Here is a 24,281-nt window from a genome sequence, read left to right as displayed (position 1 = left end):
AAAAGAATTTGCAATGGAAACCTTATGAGTTATATCACATCATCCTTTATATAGTTAGAAGCATCATCAAGTATTAGAGCCATTTTTTGCGAATGTGTGAATACAAGTCAAAGAAAAAAATCATATTTTGTGCCCAAGTGATCCAACAATAAGTTATTACAGAGATATCATAGTTTAGATTGATAAACTCTCAAGCTCAACGTGAGGAGGCCAGGAGTCCAACAATCCAGATACTAGCTATATTAGCCAGAAGACCAACAGTAATCAGAGAGAAAAATTTCCATCTTATTTTGTGCTCAAGCCATCTTAATCATAGTTAATCAATATTTTACTCAGGCTAAACAACAGAGACCAGGTGAGCAGAGCTCCCCTCCTTTTTCAAACCAACATTTCCAACATATTAGAAAATAAAATAAAAACAAATCAGTAAAACCACAACCCCTAAGTGCTGAAGATAATTGAATGCCATCAATATGAGATGTCACCATATAGTCCAGTGCCTAACACAGCCATGATTAGCAATTTGATGGGCATACCATATGTCCCAAAAAAGTTAAAAATAGTGTGCTTGGAGTGACCTAAGAAGAATTCCCAATACACCAATTTTTCTTTTTCTTTTTTTACAGTTTTATCAACCAATTCTGTGGAACAAAGCAAGTCACAATATGAGGCAAGTATCCTTCCAAAGCTTTATCAAGCGTAAACCATGCTTAGTCTCCAGTACCTTTGGAAAAGTCGGCCATAACTGGTTGTTTTAGTGTTGCAAGGGACGTCACAACAAAACCCAATGCCTAAACCACAATTATTTTCCATGTTTGCAAGAAGGCAAAAGAACAAAAAAACCCAAGTCTAAGTGAGGCAAGAAGAGCCCCTCACCTTTATATAGGGGTAGTGGATTGATATGAAGCAGCAAAAAGCACGTCAGCTATTGTCGATATAATAAAACTTGACAGGTATGGCCACACGTTGCATGCTTACCACGGTGAGAAATCCCATCAAAATAGTGTACAGGCCCTTCTCTTCGGGAGGGAAAGAGGAGGAATTATCATGAAAAGGATGAGCCACATGCCGCGCCCATCAATCCAAGTCATCAGAAAGAGAAGTGTTCGATGTGTATCACCTTGAGTGGAAGGGGGATGGGATCTGTGGCAACAGAGTTTGAGTGCATTAGCCTCGCACCGATTTATGCCAGGAAGAACCATAATGGGAAGGGACCTTTCATTTATCATTTATGGGTTAAACCCTTAAGGGATTGCTCCCACTGAGCCTAGCTTTTTTAGCAGTTCACACTCAACTACGCTTATTGAGTAGCCGTGTAAGCCAGTATCAAGGATCCAATCACAATTACCCTATGCGGTAATTTCAATCTCAAGGTGGACACCCTCATGCTCAAAATAAGCCACTTATAATCAGAAGTAAGCATGCGGCAATAGTCTCAAAGTTTTAATCAACTGCCGAAAGTGTATGAGTATGTATGTGTTAAGTTGGGTGAAACATTAGCTGTATAAATAATTCAAGTAGCAATATTAGTAGGTTGAGTATAGTTGTGAGTGTATCTAGAAATAGCTATCAGTGTGTGTGTGTGTGTGTGTGTGTGTGTGTGTGTGTGTGTGTGTGTGTGTGTGTGTGTGTGTGTGTGTGTGTGTGTGTGTGTGTGTGTGTGTGTGTGTGTGTGTGTGTGTGTGCGTGCGCGCACGCGTGCATGCGTGCATGTGCGTGTGCACGTGTGTGTGTGTGTGTGTGTGTGTGTGTGTGTGTGTGTGTGTGTGTGTGTGTGTGTGTGTGTGTGTGTGTGTGTGTGTGTGTGATGAGATGGTTGCCCATCATGATGTAGGAGCCGAACATTCAACAAGAAAGGAAATCATATGTCAGCCAAGGTCCTGTCGCTACTAATGATAAGATTCATATGCATGCTGATGCAACTAGCATGGTAGCTCTCTCTCTCTCTCTCTCTCTCTCTCTCTCTCTCTCTCTCTCTCTCTCTCTCTCTCTCTCTCTCTGTGTGTGTGTGTGTGTGTGTGTGTGTGTGTGTGTGTGTGTGTGTGTGTGTGTGTGTGTGTGTGTGTGTGTGTGTGTGTGTGTGTGTGTTAAATCTTAGATAATAAGACATAATTGAACTTTTACATTCAAAAGACAACTGGCAATGAACAAAGAATAAATAAGTACAAAAACAATTTGATATTAGAATCATTTAAGTACAATGTTTGTAGGAAAGAGATCCTCTTTCAGTGTGCAGATAGTAAAAGAACTTCCCAAATCATAGGTGAGTGTCTCATCCAGTGTAGGACGGCTTTGCCAAAGTCAAAAAAACTTTACAAGATAAGATAGAGTTCTTACCTACATCCATCCAAACAAGACAACAATTCAGTTAGCCTTGGATGTGTATTACAGGTATCAATGGACCATGCCAGTTATTATCCATGTCCACCTTACAAACTTTTGTTAACTTTACAAGCTAAGTCCATAATATTTTTTGAAAAAAATACATTTCTTTATTCCAAAAAAATCAATTTGATTACAAGGCCATCACCCTTCTAATCCAAGTGTCTGAAACACCCCTTTCCTTTTAACATTGAAAGTATCATTTTTCTTAGAAAAGAAATTTCATATATGGTTTTTAAAGTAACAAGCTATAAGGCTTGTTTTAAGGTTAGATTATCTATCTTCATGAATGGACTGCAATTCATCCCTCAATTGGCTATATCATATATCATGTATTTCTCTAAGTAATCCAAGAAACAAGGATCAATGCAACAAAGCCAGGTTTTTCTTCTAACTAAGAAAGGATATACCATGTTTAAAGTGCCAATATCCATGGTTATAATGGGAGCAACATCTACCCGAGTAAATGCAAAAAAGTTGTAATGTAAAACCTCATCTTCCCAAAGTAGAGACCAAGAGTTGCCATAATGTATAGCCAGGCATACACTCCTTAGTGTCCCGTGTGTATTTTTTTAAAACAAACTAAAACGGTGCATTGCCCAAAACCAAAAATATCACCATCCATATGTATAACATCCCAATCACAATTAGTGCACAGAAAAAGACTTCCAACCCATGTAAGTATCTGTGGTAACCCAATACTCAAGGCCATTAAAGGCAACATTTTGATGGTACTCTAAAAATGTATGAAAAAAAACCATATCAAGTTCAAAAATCCGTAGCATTTTAAATGCTCAATGATCCCACAAGGCAGTCTCAGTATCAGCCAATTGAGTAATTGCCAAGCTCAGTAAAGCGGCAGAGAAAAAACCTCTTTCAAGAGACAATGTAAACGTAAAGCAGCCCCCCTTTTTTTTCCTCCATTCTTACCATTAATGAACAACCAGTTATAGAGCCATAACCATTGTAATGAATCACCATTTAGCCAGCAATACCAACATTGTGATAGTAATTAAATCGGCAGAACCTGAAAAAAGCTATTGTACATAGGATAGAGCACCCCTCACCCCTTCTTTTTCTCAGTCATCAAAAAGCTATTGTGCATAGGGTAGAGCACCCCTCACCCCTTCTTTTTCTCAGTCATCAAAAAGCTATTGTGCATAGGGTAGAGCACCCCTCACCCCTTCTTTTTCTCAGTCATCAAAAAATATAGACCCGGCACAGAGTCATAATTACTCAATCAGGGCACCAAACCCCGCCATCCTGTAGTAGAGTTTAGTAAGCAAGACAAAAATACCCCGAATTGTACTAGTTACCAGGCCAAAAAAAGGCACCCTTAATCGTCCATATGCAATGGCCACCGGCCATAGGGTGAAAAAAACCATACACATTAATTTTAATGCAACATTTGGTAAGCAAACAATGCTGAAAAATCCTATGCCTTGGTTTTATATAAAAAAATGCAGGAGGAGACCACCAATAATATCAAATACAACATCCTCCTTTCATGCGGAAGGAGACCTAAGTATGCAATAAGTAAAGCAAGAAATAGCAGTGACAGACCTGAGTAACTTGAGTAGAGAGCTCCATACTTTGTAACAAAAACGCAGTAGCAAGTTTCAATCCAACAAACACAACCAAAACTAAGTGAGGGGCAGAGATGCACCCTCACCTTTAAATAGAGCAGGGAGGGAGGTTGTCATCACTCCAAATCACGCAGAAACCCAGGCGTTTAGGAGGATCTCCAGTAGAGCAAATGAAGCCGCCTGCACGGTGCCATGAGGAGGTAGCCAGAGTAATCACGGTAGGATTTCACCCAAGGTAGAAAATACTCAAGTGTTGCGACGAGCTAAACCCGGTAGTATTACCCATAGGAGGTGGTTAGCAAAACCTATGAGGTAAGTGAGCTCGGGCATTCCCTCAAGTGAGGTGGAGTAAGTGTAGTCCTTTCTAGCCACTGGCTTATCAGGCCCCTTTAAAAACAAGGGGGGGTTTTATTTTTAAAAAAAAATTCTCATAGAGGAGACTTAAAGAATAATCTGAAGCTCTCTTTTCATAAGAGAAAAAATATCAAGAATTAGTAAAGCTACCTAGTGTGTGTATGTGTGTATTTATCAAAAAAAGATCAATCCCAACAGGTCTTGATCCAAGGGCTGGGTTTATGTGTGGTCCTCCCTTTTTTTTCTAAAGCTAAGAGTAATAAAGTAGCAAAATGTGTGTGTGTGTGTGTGTGTGTGTGTGTGTGTGTGTGTGTGTGTGTGTATGTGTGCGTGCATACCTAGCCCTAACCCAGGTGCCATACATAATGGGTTGGTAGTAGGCCCATTGTGTATGGGCCTACTACCTAATTAGAAAAATGAGATTCTCTTTATTAAAGTGTAACCCAAGCCAACTATGCTGGGTGAGAGCTTGTGTAATAGTGTTACAGATCTGGTTTCTATTAAACCCATTAAGGCAATACTTATTGATTAGTTGCTAACCTCCTCCCAGGCAAGAGAAGAGTTAGAGGAAGAATAGCAGATTAAGTGTAGCAGGCTGATGCAAGAGCTAATAGTAGCCTTTTGAGGCATGTTGCTATTCTTTTTTATGAATTCTACAAGTGGTAGTTTCAAGAGATCCCTTTTGCAAACAAACCTTAGGTCATATCCACCGACAGATGGGGTATGAAGGGAAACATAAAGGTTAAGGAATTGGACAACTGTGCAAACAGTCCCAATGGGTGTCATTAGGGCCAAAAACGACTCAAAAAGGGTTGTTTGTTAATCTCGGGATTAAGGAATAGTCCAATAGTTATTTGCACGTATACAAAAGTATGGCACTCTTGTCTCCTCTATTGTGGGTTTTGGTGGTCCTATTTTGACGGAGAACCGCTAAATGTCTTGATCATAAGGCTGAAACTCCTATATTTGGGTGCTTTCGGTGAGAGAGCTCATTAAATTTGTGGCCCAAAGTAATGAAGTCTCATCTTTTATTCTATTTTATATTTCACAAAAGCGTTCAAAAGATATGAAATCTATGTCAGAAGGCTCTCAAAACAAGGGCATTAATGACAAATCACCTACTTTTTTCAAACGTATACCTTTTTCGCTCTCTCTCTCTATTGTGAGAGGTTTAAGTCTTTCCGTCTATATTTTCTTTCTTCTTCTCTAATCTCTGAGTTTCCATGGCGCCTTTTGCACGTCGCCCCTTCACATAACATAACTTCTTGTGACTTTCATAACGTTAGAGAGGATGGTCTTTGGAAGCCTATATCTTTTCGTGTGAATGACTAGGTAACAATGCTTCCTTCATGCAAAGGTGTGCACAGAGTGAAGAGAACGAAACGTGATAAAGTAAAAAACCACTGGAAAGGTCGTGTTCTTGCTTTCAAAGTGATCGACAATGGCTGGCTAGCTAAGGTTCAACATGTGTACATGGCCAAGGATATGGTGTTAGACTGGGAAGAACATCCCACACTGCATTCTTACTGTAAGTACAAAAAAACTTATATTTGATACAGTGAATTTTTCATTATCCCATTGTTTTTCACATTTTTTGATTCCATTCCATATATATTTCCTTCAACAACTATGGAATGGCAGCCTGTGGAGAGTCTAAGTCAGACGTTCAAAGCAATGCATAAAGGGATTGCAGATACTATGTATGCTAACAAGCCACCTTCCTTTTACAAAACAATGGATTTGTTTGTCTATTTTGCAGAATACACAGTTCCATCATGAGAAGGTGCATATGGAGAACTACATCAGTTACCCGTTCCCACCATAAGTTCACTTGACTGGGAAGCTCCTGATGCATGTACTATATCAAGCTTCAAATCCAAGATCAAAGAAGATATCCTTAAAGCTATGTCTCCGGGCAGGATATCAAGAAGGATTAAAGTTCAATGGTTCTTGCCTATACATGTCTTTGTGGCATGTTTCAAAACAATGGACTTGCAGAGGGCAAAGACAATGTGGCTTAATAGAAGACTTTCTATGACTAAACTGGATAATGTACTTGGAGACGGATGGAGCACCAAAGAAACCTTCCATATTGGTGATAATATTAGTTGTAGAGTAAGCCCAAATTCTATGTCTATCTCATATCAACTATGCTGTCAATCATTAGTTCTGGGCTACGACTATAGGAGATGGAGAAGCAAATTAGGTAGCTGGGTTCCTCTCGACTCTCAGGAAAATTGTCTCGAGTTGTCACAGTCCATCCACACACCGAGTATAGAAGCCTGATAGTAACAACAAATTGGAGACTAAATGATGTTAGAGAATCTCTTGAGTTTCTTGATGAAACATCTCCCGAGTATAGATTCAAAGTGGACGACATTGTGGTGAGCACAAGGATGGAGAATTCAACCTCTTGCATCACATGCCTTCCCCCAAAAAGAGTTGTATTTGAGCCACTTGCAAGGACTTGAAAAAACAAGTTCAATATTGTAATCATTTTGCAAATATATTTATCTTTTCTCTACCTTATTGTGAACATTATTTATGTTGTTTTAAACTTACATGACATAATGATACACATTTAAGAATCGATAGTTGGTATTAAGTATTTGAAGTACAAAATTATGAATCACCAAAGGGTATATATATGTTCATATGGATAAAATGAACAAAAGTGTACATAGCTTTTGTGGAGTGATCAATCATGAAACTCCACTTTTCTTTTTGCCTGAGAGGATTCTGCATCCTCAGAGACCCTTTTTCTTTTGTGTTCAGAAGGGGGTGAAAGTTAAGGAGTGGATGGTGGTGGTGACTTAGGCTCCTCAGGGCTTGGCATGGGTGACTTGGTAGGGGTTGGTGCTTTGGGCTCTTGAGGGCTTGGCACGGGTGACTTGGCAGGGGTTGGTGCTTTGGGCTCCTGAGGAGTGGCTGGCTTGGGTGACTTGGCAACCTTCTTTGGCAACATGAATGGTAGCTTGAAACGTGAGCTAGGTGCCTCCCCCTTACTGTTCTTAAGTGTACGACGCTTTTGAACCTTGAATTTCAATGGTGAGTGGAATGGATGGCCCTTTGTATCTGCTCTTTTTTTTTGCAGGGCTCTTCTTCTTGGTGGGACTTTTCCCCTTGGCAGGACTCTTCTTGGCATGGCTCTTCTTTGTAGGACTCTTCTTGTGATCCTTTTTCTTTGTATGGATCTTGTTTGTAGGACTTTTCTTCTTCTGATCCATTTTCTTTGCATCCAAACCTTTGGTGGCTCTACCTTTCTTTGGTGGCAAAGGAGATTCTGGATCATTTGGATTTATTGATCTTTCCAAAATTATAGAAATAGCCTTCTCTCTCATCCACATGACCCAAGACTCTGGATAGTCATGCAACTGAAAAAAATAGAAAAAGTAATTAAAGGACATGAGTACATACATACATAGTTATCAAAATAAATACATGAGCCACACACTGACAGTGAGTGTAGTCATTCGGCACCTTGACTCAAGATATCTCCATGCATTGACAAGCACCCTCCATCCACAAGATGAGTCTGTCTGTAAAGGCACTTTTTGATTGTAGTACTTGAAACCTTCTATATTGTAATCCTTATTTGTGGTACTCAGGTGACCAACAATAAGTTTGGCAGCAGTGCAAGAAGACATTGAATCAAAAAGCTACTAATAGAAAACAATGGGCCATCAAGCATCGATCATATTTCATACTAACAGTTTACTTCTCCCATGGATACTTGACAATGAATTCATAAAAAATATAATATCTTTCTCCAAAAGATTGAAGATAATAAGACTCCAATGTCCTCTACAAAGAATAACAATTAGCTAGGAATACCACAAAATGTTAAAAATAACATGTAAGGAGTTAAGATTTACCCTTTAACATAGGGGTATATTATGTAATTGCAGGTCAGCATGTTAAAATCTTCAAAAAAACTTGAAAGGGTTCCCAGCTTGTTAAAAAAGGCACTGTGTCACTAGAGGGTCAAGTATGGAAATTTGCATAGCTAGAGCCTCTGGAAGATCCCTTATAAGATACCTGAAAAAGAAAACGTACCCCCCAATGAGGCCCTTGTGCATGCCTTCCACATGCACTAATAATTAGCAAAGGAGCAACACATACCTGAGACAGATAAAGAGCACAGTGTCACCAAGCTCAATGTTGGGATTTACAAGCATACTTGTGTCTTGAGGGAATATGTCCAAGTACGCCTCATTATCTCCAAACAAGGAGACATCCACCACCATTTGGCCTATAACTTTTTCATAAAGAAGAGAGTTGGATGCTCTTAAAATTTCTGCTTGCTCTTTAAGGATAGCATCCTCTGATATCATGTCTTGCTCCCTCTCAACCTCCTTCCCTCCTTTGATATCCTGGGCCTTTCTTGTCTCATACTCATGTGTAACATCCTCAATGACAACCCCTGAATCTTTCCGCTGTCTGGAAAGAGGGATATTTAAAATTTGGAAGGCTCTAAGATCCTCACTAGGAATAAGCTCAAGAGCCTTATCAAACTTGTACCTCAGCCTTGACACAAGCACAAAATCTTTGCTTATAAGTGTGACACTGTGAGCAAATGCAGCTGCAATGTAGCTATCATTCATAAAGTCTATGAGAAAATCCTCAGCAGTTTCCTGAAGGCACATGACAGCTTGAGATTGCCACCTTACTGAGACAAAAGTTTTGATATTCATCATGCTTACAAGTCTATCTGATATCTCTATGACAACTCTCATGAAAGATAGATTTGGAATCAGTAGACAAGTAGACTTTTGTGCTTTTCTTATTTCTCTTAAAACCTGATAATTCAACCTTTTTCTAGAAATGGGCCTCTGACGAGGTAGTGAAGGTGGTGGTTTCTCTGGATCTTTCTCTAAATCATCTTTTTCTGGATCATTTGGGGCTTGGTAGACTTTCCTTGCAGTCTGATTTGTCCTCGCCATTTGGGTCACAAAACACCGCACGACGCGATAGCTAGGTCACCCACAATCTACAAGATGTCCCTATCGCGCCGTATGTGAAGCAAATGATTTTGCGTAAGAATCATGGAGAGACACCTACACGACGCGATAGTCGGGTCACCCACACTTTAGAATATGTCCAGATCGCGTCGTATGTGAAGCTTTGGACCTTTCCAATAAATCAAGGAAGAAGACCTACAGGATGCAATAGCCAGCTCACCCACACTCTAGAACATGTTCGTATCGCGTCGTATGTGAAGCCTTTGACCTTTCCAATAAATCAAGGAAGAAGACCTGCACGAAGCGATAGCCGATTCACCCACATTCTAGAACAGGGCAAGATCGCGTCGTATGTGAAGTTGTTAAGCCTCGACAATGAATCAATGGACACCTACACAACACGATAGCCCGGTCACCCACATGCTAGAACATATCCGAGTTGCATCGTATGTAAAGCTGTTGTTCTTGGCAATGGAAAGGGAAGCACAACCGTACGGCACGATAGCTTGGCCACCCACAGTCTAGAACTTGCTCGTATCGCGTCATACGGCATAGAAATAAGAAAAAATCCGTAAGTGCAACGGATTGGGCGAGGATGGGTAGCGCGGGTCGGTGGAAAGAAGTGCGGGTCGTTTAGGAGGAACGACACGACACGATTGTGAGGTATGGGGGAAAGTAAAAAATGAGCACGTGAGAGATCTTTATATACATCCGATCGTCCGTACGACGATCGTTGTAAGCAGGCCATGTGGCACGTCTGCATGGCTGACACGTGTCCATAATGATAATATTTTGCACCTTATATAAAGCTTTATCTCGATTTTTATTGGTGTTACACGTTTACTTGTCCCAGACGACGCGAGAAATTGCGTTTATTTTACTTCCCTCCACTAGTGCTACACATCGCTTTGGTGTCGCTTTGGTGTCTCAAGGTCCCTTTGTCCCGCAAGACGCAACAGTACCCGTTTACAAACCCCGGGTGGCGCCTCTATCGCGTGGTTCGGGATTCTACTTGGTTCCACTAGGGAGCTCCGGCACGACGCGATCCGAGCAGGTTGCACATCCTGGAACCCTCCGCTATCGCTTTGTTTGGGCATGCTAGTGAGGTTCTTAGACACCTTCACCCAGTGCCCGGAGCGCTTTTCTCATCGTGTAACCCTCCCCCCTTATCGCTCTATATATCACTTTGGCGCGTATTTGTCGACCTTCACCCTGTGTCTAGGTAGCTTCACCGGTTCGATTTTTCCTCTACCATGAACGAAGGTCGGGAGGAGATTTTGGAGGAGAGTCCAAGTGAGAAGCTATTGGTTGCTATGATGGATGGTGGTGACATGGAAGTGTACACCAAAGCATATGAAATATTCAACCTTGTGTTTGATCTTGCAGCTTTGTTAGACCATTTGAAGGACTTCTTGTCAGAAGAAATTAAAGATTTTGAAGAGGCAGTTGAAGGCAAGTGTTTGGTTTTAGATGGCAAGACTTATTTCCATCTAACCGAATTTACTACCAACTCAATTGAGAAAGGAAAAGTAACAAGGAGGTTTGGAAGATTTTCTAAGAAGACTTCCTTTGTTTGTCCACCTACCATTTCTTGTCAATTACATTTAAAGCCTTGCAACCTTGTTCCAAAAGAAGTTGCCTTTCTTTTCTTTTTGTTCCTTAAAGTTGACATGCAAGGCAAAGCTGATGAAGTGAAAGATACAGATGAAGAGGCAACTAAAAATGTTTCCACAGTTTTGCAGCTTGAGAAAAGTGAAATTCTAGAAGAGGAGGAAGTTGATGTTGCACTTGAGGAGCAGGAGAGTGCAAATTTTGATGTGGCTCAATTTAGAGCTAGTACTGTCATTGATGAGCCAACAAATGAGCTAGAGGTGTCTGAAGCTTCCCTTACTATTCCAAACCTTCCCTACTTCTATATCAATGGAAAAGAGTATATCACTCTCCATCATATCCAGTGTCTGCTTAATATGAGGGAGGACTACTGTATTGCAACCATTTTTGAAGCTTCTGAGGTGGCAAAAGATTTTATTGACACAGGAGAAGAGTCAAAAGAGGAGTTTTTGGCACTTGATCTTCAGACATCCAATAAATATTTTCTGCCTGCTCCTGATGCACTTGCTCTATGCATGAGAAGAGTGGAAGAGGAGAAACCTTCCCTCAAAGATGAGGATTTTGAGAAGAGACTTGTTGAGCTTGGCATCCAGTCTTTTGGCAGAGACTTTAAGGTGAAAAAAATTGGAAAGGAAGTTGACATAAGAGAGATGACCGGATCATGCAATCTCCTTCAAGAAAAAGTCATTGCCGAAGATGAGTTGCAAAAGGTGATGTCCCTTCTGAAATCTTTCTTTTTTTTCAAGTTTGTTTTAATTACTCATTTTGTCTTGTTTTGCAGATTGAACTCCTTGACAAAGACAATTTTCTTGGGAGAGCTAAAGGCTCGAGAGGGAAAGCAATAGAGGGCTCTTCAAGAAGGGATGCCTCCTCTCTCATGTACTACATGCCTACATTGGATAGTGCCACCTTCTGTGCTTTTCACATGCAGTATTCTGAAGATCCTGAGTTGCCAATGTTTGCCCTGAAGATATTGTCACGGTTTTTAGGGTACACTCCCCTTCAAATCAATGCAAACAAGATCATGCTACTTGAGAGAGTAGCAGCACTTAGAATATTTGGATATGCTGCAGGATTCAATGCCTCAAGAGCAAGATACTTTCTTTGCTACTCTAGCTATGCAGCAGCAGCTGAGGAGACAAATGTCAACCTTCTTGGGGGCTATAAAAGAACAAAGTTTTTGAGATATAGGGGCGACATGCCTAGAGATATGAAAAAAATCAAAAACTGATGTAAATTTGACATTTTTTTGCACCAAAATATCTTTTTTGAATTTGGATCTCTTTAGAAAGATTCGGTACAAAGTTTCAAAGTGAAGCATTAATCTCCATCTGTGGTTGAGTAGCATGGTTGTTTGATCTCATCCGTTGTAATTGCCTCCTATAGAACCAATTGAATAATTCCTTTAGTGCATTGCTCCTTCGTTGTCCCCCTCCCTTTCTCGTACATTTGAAAAAAGAAGTCCTCGCTTGATAGTGAGATTTTTCCATTCCCTGAGTATTCCATGTTGCAAGGGGTCCTTGTTTTGCAAAATATGGTCCATACAGGTACAGAATATGCTAAAAATTTTAAAAAAGTTAGTTGAACTCAATAGGATGCAAAGTAAAATACTATCCAGACTTTAGAAAGTAATTGAATACTCACCAAGTAATATGTGATGTCTTTTGCTCCCCAAGCATCTGTAATAGCAGTTATTAAAAGCTTTATTGTCTTTTTAAAGTCATCTGCATGAGTAGAAGAGCTAACTTGTTGTCTCAAAACTTTAAAAAAATTGTCGAGCTTCTTCCACACTTCCATGCGTTTGTTGGCTACATCTGGTCTACTTTTGACATTGGTTGTTATAACACAAAGATCCTTCCAGTAGTTCCACATAGCATCAACTTGTTTGTTGTCATGGTTACTCAAAAATCTTCTAGCTTTTGCTCCACCCATTGAAACATCTTGCAAAACATCACCGGTTCCTTTTGAAAGAGTGGGATATTTTTTTAGATTCACTTGACCACCATGAAAACCCATTTGAGAGAGCAAAGCCTCGCATTTTTCTATGCACTCATCTGCAAGTTTAGTTGGCTTAATAAAATATGCATAGTCAAGATGGAGTCCAAGCAATTTGTCCAAGATTCTAATCTCTGCATGCATTGTGCATATATGTACATTTTTTAAATCTATTGTTAGAATTGGATCCCAAATCATAGAAGACGATGGGTAGTCGATGACGTTCACACTATTTCTTGATGGTGGTTTTCCAACCTCGTGTTCTGCAAGCCATCCTTTTGTTCCAATGCTTGCCATGCAATATAGACATGGATACTTGGTATTGGCACCTCCACATACACCAAACATGTACTTTAATGCTTTTAGGTCGGCACTCAAGTGCCATTCTACAAAAAAGTCACCCATGCCATCTACACAGAGTTTTTCACCTGCATTTTGGTCATGTAACAAAAGGGATATCGATCTGCAAAAACAGCCATTTCAATGTATCATGATTTGCTACTGGTATTTGAGCTGCTCCGATCCACCAAATCTCCATTTCTGATTGAGTTTTGTGGTATGGAGAATCAAGCTTACCCTGGCTATAGTCCAATGCTCTATTCATAAGGGATATAGATACTCTTTCCATTTTTTGACATTTTTGAATTTGAGCTTCATCCAATTTCATAACAAATATAAGTTTTCCTTCACAATCTACCTCTTGCATATTATAGTATCTCACCATAGCATATTGAACATTTTTTATACTCATCCAAATGTTATTAAAAACATTATACTCAAAAGAAGATTTTTTTTCTGTTTTTCATATAGCATCGTTCCTTCTATATGATAGTACTCTTCAAAATGTTTGGGTATTTATTTGTTTAATAGAGTCCTAACTTTCCCAACATTGTGAGGCCTAGGCAACCCAAAAGCCTTAATCTTGTAATACTTTAAAACCTGAAACCAGGTTTTAGAGATGGCCCTGTAACCCCTTCTACTCACCCCCACTGTGTCACAAACTTCTTGCATTTGAGAAGGTTGGACTAGTAAACCCATATCTTTCAATAAATTTGAAAAGACCAATTTCTTCTGAGTTTGATTTTCAGGAAGTTTCAAAATTTTAAGAATATCACTTTTGTTCATTACCAGATTCAAAAATCTCACCCTTTCTTGAACATTGGACATATCAAACCCTAAAAGACTAGTCACATGTTCTCTAGTAATCTTTAATCTTTTTTTTCTTTGTCGAGAACCTTCTGTTAAGTTTACTACATCTCTCATTTGTTTTACTCGTGCTCTTAATCCTATTGGAGTTTCTTTTAAAGTCCGAAGCTGGTGATTTTCTTGTTTTAGAGATGCTATTTGGTTTTCAAGTTCTAAAATTCTTGTTGCATTTGAAGACAAAACAGTTTTGAGATATTGAATGTGATGTGTATGATCAATGTGTAAATGAGATAACCTAGAACTATATCCTAGTAAGCCATCAACCCCATCACCAACAAATCTCATCAAATCATGAGGTGTGTGAAAAGATGGATACCTTCCAGTGCTAGGATCCGGTGGATACAAACTCCCATCTGTCCATATATCAATGTGTTTCTTTCTCTCGTTGCGAAGTTGTTGTGCTTCATTTGCAGTTGTAACTGGTCTTTGATAGACACTCCGCGTAGTGGCATATTCTTGGCTTAGCTTAATGTTCAAGTGAAACTTGCGGTTATCACTAATGGAAGATGTATTAGTCATTGTAAGTAATGAAGGAGCAGAAAGTATAATGGAAATAACGTAGAAGCAAAACAAGGTACATCAGAGAAGAAGAGATAAAAAAGAGAGAGAGAAAAGAGAGATTCAAAAGTGGAAACAACTATTTGCCGCCAAGTGAAGTAAATGAAAACAAATTTCAAGGTGAGCCACAAATGAATGTGAAGAAAACGATATCTTTTTGAATATTTAGAGATATGTACCTAGATACGCTTTAGATTGCATAGATATGTTTTAAATTACCAAAATGGACAAATTTGGAGCCGTTTTGATCATAAACAGCTCTGCTAATTAGTAATTTAACCAATTCCTTACACAGCCCTTTTTGAGTCATTTTTTTCCCTAATGGATAACCTCATGGAGAGAGGTAGGTTCAATTTTAAGGCAGTGAGGATAAATTAGATAAATTTCTTTGAGGAAATCTTTATTGTTGACACTAAGTAATTCATCCATATATCTATAGATATGTCTGAACTGTGAAAGCTTATTTTTGTAAGACTCCATGGTTTTGAGACACTACTTGTATTGAAAAAAAAGCAAGGTAAATATTACACATAAGTGGAGAGCATGAGAAACTCATGGGGATTCCTAGGCATTGGTTAAAGCACAGACCACCTGAAACAATAGTGCAGTTATTCAGCAGCCAGGAGATGTAACAGCAAAGCTTAGCTTCATTAAAGTGTAAGGAGTGATCTAATTTAATCCACTTGGGTTTATTGGACAGAGAGATGTAAAAAAGTTTCTTATTTCTATCATTGGAGAAAGCCATTTTAATCACCTTGGCAAGAATAGTCTTAAGGCCAAGATCCCCCTCCAGGGGAATGTTTTCGTAACATTGTATAATGCCAGTAGTAAAAATGTGGAAGATTTGCTGAGGAAGATTAAGCGAGACTTCTGTAGAGTCTTTTATAAGCCAAAAGGGATTGTATTGAATATGTAAGAATTCCGAGCAGATTTTCTCTTTAGTGACATAAATAAGCTCAAATTTGGATAGTACAAGGTCAAGAAATAAAGTAATATCCTTGGTGATATCAATGAAAATACTATTGGAGACATCAGATATCCATCTGAACTTATGCTTATGAAATTTATAAGTGGGAAATAAGACCGATAACTTAGTGTTCATAGCAGAGTATCCTAGATTCTCTAAGTGTTTAGCAATTTTATTGGTGATAGTTTGTAGTGGAGATTTAATATTACAGAATTCCTTACCAGATACACGATTACGAGCGGCATTCCAAGCAAGGTTTTTGCATATAATAGTGGGACAGTTAGAGCTTTTTTCAAGCCCGACAACAAACCATTTATCAGAGATATTTTGAAAATCAAAAGTTAGACGAGCTGTAAGCCAGGAGTCTTCAGAAGAAAGCCATTTTTTAAGTAGTTGTGATACGTTTTGTAGGAAGCCTTCCTTCACAACATCCTTTAAGTCCGGTAGGACTGTCATCTCCAGTTGGAGAGCAATGACAAGGTCAGTGAGGCAACTTAGTATAGCTGATAGAGCAAGGTAGGGGTTTTTGGGAAAGTTAGGTATATGATTGAGCCCTTAGGCCAAAATTCTACGTACTTTAGCATTTTCAATAATGCTAAGATCACAGGTGCATACATGGTTACCATAAGCCTCAAAATTCCTGCAAAAGGTGGTAAACTGAAAGCATATACAATGGGAACAGATTCCTGCCGAAGAAAGTCGTTACTGTAAATTAACTTCTTAATGGGATGCTTATATTTCCATCCTATGAGAATATTGTCAAGTAATTTTTGATTGCCAAAAAATAGATCGAAGCACTCACAAAAAAGATTTTCCGGTTGAATCCAATCGAGGAGTACATTGTGGAAGAGACAGTGTATGTAGATGAATCCCTTGGCCGGTTCCACTTTGTTGAGAGTTCTTCTACCGCAAGGGCTTGTAGTAACTTGCAGTATTACAAAGGTTTATGATGGGGGGAGACCTGCCTCTTCCTCTTGTATAGCTACAAACTCCTCCCCGGTTAGAGGATGAGCTAGGTGTTAGAAAGGAAGTGAAGGAGTTGGGGGTAATCAAAGAGTTGAATCTTTTGAGAGCAGGGGAGTCATCCTCATCAATACATGGTTTAAGTAAGCTAGTGATGATCTTAACACCTTTAAAGTTAGCATAAGTAGCCAAGTAAACTTCGGGTTCATCAGATTTTAACTGCTTCAATATATCTAGCATTAATCCTCGGAAGATGTTAAAGGCAATCTGTGCAATAACAATTTGCTTAGCTTGGCCACCTAACCAAGAGCAAATGAGGGAGAGGTGAAAATCCACAGGTTTTTCTGGGAAGAGTAAGTCCATATGGTTGAGAATAAACCAAATGGTGTGATCGAACCACATGATGTTGAATTCACAGGAGGCTTTAGGATCAAGAAATCTGCAGGTACATTTAACATAAGGTCCCAAGACATTCTAGATGGATTCAATATAAAATTCTGGATTACTCTTGGGAAATTCCATGTTTCCTTTGGTACGGATGTAGAGGCCAGTATTGGAGGGGCACTTGAAGTGGTCAATGAGATTAAGATTGAAGGGTGCTTTGATAAGCTCCCCTTTGTCCAGAAATTGTCCTCCTTTTAGAATCTTGAGTCTGCAGTCTTCTACAGTAGAGGCAGGGAGGTTGGCAAGGTAGACCCAAGTTTCACTCAAAATGGGTGCCAAGAAAGCTTTGTTGGGCAGAACCCAAAGTTGATGGTCAACCCCAAAGGATTCAATTTCAATTTGTCTAATAGGTAAGACAAGGGCACCATCTCCAGGAGGTTAGAGTCATTGAGGGAGGAAAGATTACTCTGAAATTCCTTAACTGCTTCAAGGGCAGCACTATCCCGACAAAAGATTCCGCCAGTTTGTGGAATACATGGAGTAGCCGGTGCATAGACAAAAGAGGGATTGAGACCACATAACTTCCTTAGAAAGTTAGACAGATCAGGACCAGAGGAGGAGAAAAGGGCAAGTTTTTGCTGGTATTGTGAGGAGAGTAGGGGAAGCTGGGCTATGTACTGGGTGATTAAATTCACCCCTTCCATGGAGTCTTTATCCAAAGTAGCTAAAATTTTGATCGAATCATTAAAAGACAGCATATGTAAGATAGATAATTTCTTGTCAGAGGTAAGAGTCAAATCATAAATTAGTTGAGAAGCATCCAAGCGGCTAATACATCTGAGTACAAGAGATGTGGCCACCTGAGAGGGGCTCTGAGGACAATTCCAATCCTTGTGAGAAAGCAAGCGTCTGCAATTTATCAAAAAAAGTGAGGTGAGGTTCACTTATACTTACCATGGTAAGTAATACAATCTTTGGCCTTCTTACAGAGTAAGGATCTAGTTCTAACTGCCAAAGTATTCTAAAAGTAGTATTTCAAGCGTGCGAAGCACTAGGATAAGAGAGACTGGACTTGGGTATGGTGTACCAAAGGCGTTTCGCTCCTTATGGAGCTCATCAGTGGCAAGTTATAGGAGTAGAGGGTTTAGAACTCGAAAGAGGGAGGAGAGGGGAGTTTATATAGGGAAAAAAAAGGGGGGGGGGGGGGGGGGGGGGGGGGGGGGGGGGGGGGGGGGGGGGGGGGGGGTTTCCTTAAAATATTTAATGGAAACAAGAGTGAAGGGTGTAGTATTGAGGTAAAGTGTGGGGAAGTATTAATTACCAAAGGGTTTTTAGAGAAAACAAGGGGGGGATGAAGGATGAGACTACCCTCCTGAGGGACTTTCAGGGGATACACAAGGGGGGGGGGGGAAAACGGGGTGATGGTGTTATGTTGTTTGGGAGGGGAAATTGGGAAGTGGGGGTAAGGTGGCCCGGTCTGGCTAGAAAGGGGGGATGGTGTTAGATTTCTCGGGAGGGGAAAGAGAAAGGATGGTGGGGGCCCTGTTTGGTTAAATAAATTTTTAAGAGAAGGGTGGGGGTGGGTCTAGACTATTTGGTGTAGTGGAGTGTTGGACTTAAATGGAGGTAATCAAGTAAGGTATGGCTAAAAATTGGTGGTGTGATGGAGTGTTGAACTTAAATGGAGGCAATTAAGAAAGGAAGGTATGGCTAAAAATTGGTGGTGTGATTTCAAACGGTATCTCTCAAGATAAACAATTGGGTATGGAATGAATAGTGGTAGAGGACTCGTAGACACGAAAATGGAAGGAAGGGGGGGGGGGGGGGGGGGGGGGGGGGGGGGGGGGGGGAGTATTATAGAAAAATTTAGGGATCAAGTTATACAACTAGGGGCGCAAAGTATTAAGCTTTTTCTTTGAGAAAGAGGGTGTTATAGCAACACAAATAGAGGTCAAGTTGTATATCTTGAGGAACAACAAATAGAGGTCAAGTTGTATATCTTGAGGAACAACAAAAAAAATTTGGGTCAAGTTGTACATCTTGAGGAACAACAAAATTAGAGTTTATGAGGAACAAAATTTGAGGCTTTTCTTGGAAAAGAGGGTATAATCTTTAGGAAGTGGGGGTTTCGGCTAGGAGAAAGTATCATCCAAGGGTACTAGAAAGGAGGAGGAGGAGGATCAACCTACACAAGAAGAGATAGTAGTTAGGGTGAGGTAGTGAATCCAAAAAGATATACAACTTTATACGAATTAAGTATCCTTTGTTTGGTTTAGAAGAGTGGCTAAGTTTGGTCCATTAGTCCAACAAAGGACGGGTTTATCAAGATGAGAGAGGTTAGGGGAGATGCTGCAGGAGAGATGGAGTGGTTTGGTAATGGTTAGTGTAGGTTTTAATCTCCGTGTTTCTGGTGAGAGGTAGTTTCAGGATGTTAGGGAGAGGATTTTTTAAAGTGGGGGTTTTTGTTAAAAGGGTAGGTCGTTCCTTGTATGAGATTGAACAGAACACCTTAAGGAGGAGATTATTAGGATATCCTCTGTAGAGGAGCCTTTGGAAGAAGAGGTTTCTTAAGAGAGAGAATCCTTTGGGAGTGCATTCTCTAATAATATAACGTCTTAATTTGGCTTTAATGAAGGCTATTTTTTGGTGGAGAGGGTGCCAAGAGATCCAAGGTATATATTGGTACGAGTTAAGAGGCTTTTGATAACAGTTGGAGTCGAGGATACCATGCAGGTTGAATGATTGGCCCTTGAAAAAATGGATATCAAGAATAGTGGCTTCAAAAGAGGATATGACGGGTGTGAATTATGATATGATTTTGAAGAGGGAAGGCATAAGAGGCAAGAGCATCAGCATCAGTGAGGGAGATGAGAGTGCTTGTCCAAACTCCAAAAGCATCGTCTATGTATCTTTTCTAATACGATAAGTTTGGGTTATGGATAAGGGAGGAGTGGTTTTCTAGATGGCATAAAAAAAGGCAGGCATAAACCGCTGCGAAGTTTGATCCCAATGCGGTTCCTTTGATTTGTTTCCACACTTTATCTTTGAAGCAAATATAATGGTGTGATAAGCTAAGAGTGGCGAGTGAAAGGATAAATTCTGTTTTAGGGGAATCAAAGGAGTTGGTAATGGTGTTCCTGAGGGCCAAGAGTCCCTTCGACATGGGGATGCTAGGGTATAAGGAGGTCACATCAAAGGTGAAAAGGAGACTGTGTGGAGGGAAGGTTTTAGATTGGAGATCGATGATGAGGGATAAAGAGTCTTTAAGGTGTTGTTTTTGTGTAAGAAGGATGGGATAAAGTTGGTAGTGTAGCCACTTGGAGGCATTTTCAAACAAGTATCCTCGATAGGAGCAAATAGGGCAGGCTACAAGCATAGGTTTGTGTATCTTAGGCAAGAATTGGATAGGACAAGGTTTGAAGGGTTTTAGAGAGAGGTGTGAGGATAAAGGTGGTTTTCTCATGGGAGAGGAGAGTATATTTAATGGTGATGGATTGGAGTAAAGAGGCGAGAAAATTGTGTGTTGGTGGAGTGATGGGTTGGTATGTGGAGGGGTCACCGAGTTGCCTAAGAGCCTCTTGTTCATACCATTCCCTTGGTAGGATGGTAAGGCCTAAGTTTTTGTCTGCCGGTTTAATGATAATGGAGTGGTCCATTGAAAGTGTTTTAAGGGCATTTTTAACAAAGTTTGGGAATTTGGAGCGGGAGGGATTGTAGCATGAGAGAGTATTCCTAACGTTGAGGCGGTTAAGGAAAGTGATGCTCTCTAGAGTAGGATCCATGGTGGGAGGTATCCATGAGGGGTTAGGTGTTTTAAAAGGGGAGTGTGTGTTAGACGAAGAAGTTTGGAAGAACGTTTTGAGTTGTAGGCTCCTAGCTAAGGAGTCGTGGGATTTTAAGATGAGTTCGGGAGGGGGGTTTGAGGGAGGGGGGATATAATTAAGCCCAAGATCCAAACATTTCTTTTCGTTTATAGGGAGGGGACGGGTGGTGAAGTTATGGACAAAATTATTAGAATGGTTGAAGAGAAGGGTGTGTGAGGGAAGCTTACCAAACATCAGGAGTTCATAGGTATGAGGGTTAGTGAGTGGTAGCCAAAATTTGTGTCTTTTTCTTCCGCCAAACGGGGGTGAGTTGGATGGTGGGGAGAAGAGGGGGGATTTCTCGCCAAAAAAGGGTGAGGTGGAGGGAAGGGTAGAGAGGGGAGGGCTCGTCCAAAGGTATGGGAGGAGGGGGAGCTTGCTAAAAAGCAAGTGTATCCGAGAGTTAGGAGATGAAGGCCCTAGTCCCTCCTCCCTTCCCCATTTCCCAGATTATTGGCCTCCCGCTTGTGGATGTAGTTATTGTTGTTGTTATCTCCGTCGTCATCTTTGTTGTTGTCGTTGTTGTCGTTGTCGTTGTCGTTGTTGTGATTGAAGCTTCGATGGCGCTTGGTGTTGTCAATTGACGTTGCAAAGGTGGTTGATGTCGTTGTTATGGTGATTATGGTGGTTGTGTTGGGGAGGAGTTGAATCTTTTGAGAGCAGGGGAGTCGTCCTCATCAATACAAGGTTTAAGTAAGCTAGTGATGATCTTAACACCTTTAAAGTTAGCATAAGTAGCCAAGTAAACTTCGGGTTCATCAGATTTTAACTGCTTCAAGATATCTAGCATTAATCCTCGGAAGATGTTAAAGGCAATCTGTGCAATAACAATTTGCTTAGCTTGGCCGCCTAACCAAGAGCAAATGAGGGAGAGGTGAAAATCCACAAGCTTTTCTGGGAAGAGTAAGTCCAGATGGTTGAGAATAAACCAAATGGTGTGATCGAACCACATGATGCTAAATTCACAAGAGGCTTTAGGATCAAGAAATCTGCAGGCACATTTAACATAAGGTCCCAAGACATTCTAGATAGATTCAGTATAAAAGTCTGGATTACTCTTGGAAAATTCCATGTTTCCTTTTGTACGGATGTAGAGGCCAGTATTGGAGGGGCACTTGGAGTGGTCAATGACATTAAGATTGAAAGGTGCTTTGATAAGCTCCCCTTTGTCCAGAAATTGTCCTCCTTTTAGAATCTTGAGTCTGCATTCTTATATAGTAGAGGCAGGGAGGTTGGCAAGGTAGACCCAAGTTTCACTCAAAATGGGTGCCAAGAAAGCTTTGTTGGGCAGAACCCAAAGTTGATGGTCAACCCCAAAGGATTCAATTTCAATTTGTCTAATAGGTAAGACAGGGGCACCATTTCCAGGAGGTTAGAGTCATTGAGGGAGCAAAGATTACTCTGAAATTCCTTAACTGCTTCAAGGGCAGCACTATCCCGACAAAAGATTCCACCAGTTTGTGGAATAGATGGAGTAGCCGGTGTACAGACAAAAGAGAGATTGAGACCACATAACTTCCTTAGAAAGTTAGACAGATCAGGACCAGAGGAGGAGAAAAGGGCAAGTTTTTGCTGGTATTGTGAGGAGAGTAGGGGAAGTTGGGCTATGTACTGGGTGATTAAATTCACCCCTTCCATGGAGTCTTTATCCAAAGTAGCTAAAATTTTGACCCAATCATTAAAAGACAACATATGTAAGATAGATAATTTCTTGTCAGAGGTAAGAGTCGAATCATAAATTAGTTGAGAAGCATCCAAGCTGCCAATACATCTGAGTACAAGAGATGTGGCCACTGAGAGGGGCTCTGAGGACAATTCCAATCCTTGTGAGAAAGCAAGCGTCTGCAATTTATCAAAAAAAGTGAGGAGATGTTCACTTATACTTACCATGGTAAGTAATACAATCTTTGGCCTTCCTAGAGAGTAAGGGTCTAGTTCTAACTGCCAAAGTATTCTTTGGTTTACGGTCCTTAAGGTATAGCTTAATCTGTTTGAGAATCTTTGCATGATTCTCAGTGTTGTGATTAGTCCTCATGCGACTGTCTTTCTATAGGGTAAACAGTCTTGAAAAAGGAACAGTATAAAGATAAAATAGCTAAAAACAGTAATTGTAATTTTTGGGCCTGCAAACCTTAAACCAGTAAAGTGAAGGACTATAATAGCCATGAGCAGGGGACCAAAAAAAGAGTCTACGAAGGACCACCTAACACCAGTCAACCAATCAAGGGATTACAGACTATGGGTCCAACTTAGAACTCAATTTTGAAGAAAATTTCCAAAGCCAGCATCCCGATTTCTCTAGAAAGAAAAACGTTATGTATAGGATGCGTGTGTAGCTGTTAAATCTTAGATAATAAGACATAATTGAACTTTTACATTCAAAAGACAGCTGGCAATGGAACAATGAATAGATAAGTACCAAAACAATTCCGTATTAGAATCATTTAAATACAATGTTTGTAGGAAAGAGATCCTCTTTCAGTAGGCAAATAGTAAAAGAACTTCCCAAATCATAGGTGAATGTCTCATCCAGTGTAGGATAGCTTTGCCAAAATCAAAAAAAAAAATCAAGATAAGATAGAGTCCTTACCTACATCCATCCAAACAAGACAACAATTTAGTTAGCCTTGGATGTGTATTACAAGTATCAATGGACCATACCAGTTGTTATCCATGTCCACCTTACAAACTTTTTTTAACTTTACAAGCTAAGTCCATAATAATTTTTGAAAAAATATATTTCTTTATTCCAAAAAAATCAATTTGATTACAAGGCCATCACCCCTTCTAATCCAAGTGTCTGAAACACCCCTTTCCTTTTAACATTGAAAATATCATTTTTCTTAGAAAAGAAATTTCAGTTATGGTTTTAAAGTAACAAGCTATAAGGCTTGTTTTAAGATTAGATTATCTATCTTCGTGAATGGACTGCAATTCATCCCTCAATTGGCTATATCATATATCATGTATTTCTCTAAGTAATCCAAGAAACAAGGATCAATGCAAAAAAGCCAAGCTTTTCTTCTAACTAAGAAAGGATATACCATGTTTAAAGTGCCAATATCCACGGTTATAATGGGAGCAACATCTACCCGAGTAAATGCAAAAAAGATGTAATGTAAAACCTCATCTTCCCAAAGTAGAGACCAAGAGTTGCCATAATGTATAGCTAGGCACACACTCCTTAGTGTCCCATATGTATTTGTTTAAAACAAACTAGAACAGTGCGCTGCCCAAAACCAAAAATATCACCATCCATATGTGTAACATCCCAATCACAATTAGTGCGCAGAAAAAGACTTCCAGCCCATGTAAGTATCCGTGGTAAACCAATACTCAAGGCCAGTCAAGGAAACATTTTGATGGTACTCTAAAAATGTATGAAAAAAAAACCGTATCAAGCTTAAAAGTCCGCAGCATTGTAAATATTCAGTGATCCCACAAGGCAGTC

The sequence above is a fragment of the Adiantum capillus-veneris genome, chromosome 20 (genome assembly GCF_014529385.1).
Source record: "Adiantum capillus-veneris isolate H3 chromosome 20, ASM1452938v2, whole genome shotgun sequence".
In the NCBI taxonomy this organism is placed as follows: Eukaryota; Viridiplantae; Streptophyta; class Polypodiopsida; order Polypodiales; family Pteridaceae; genus Adiantum; species Adiantum capillus-veneris.
Note: the sequence above shows the minus strand (reverse complement) of the source record.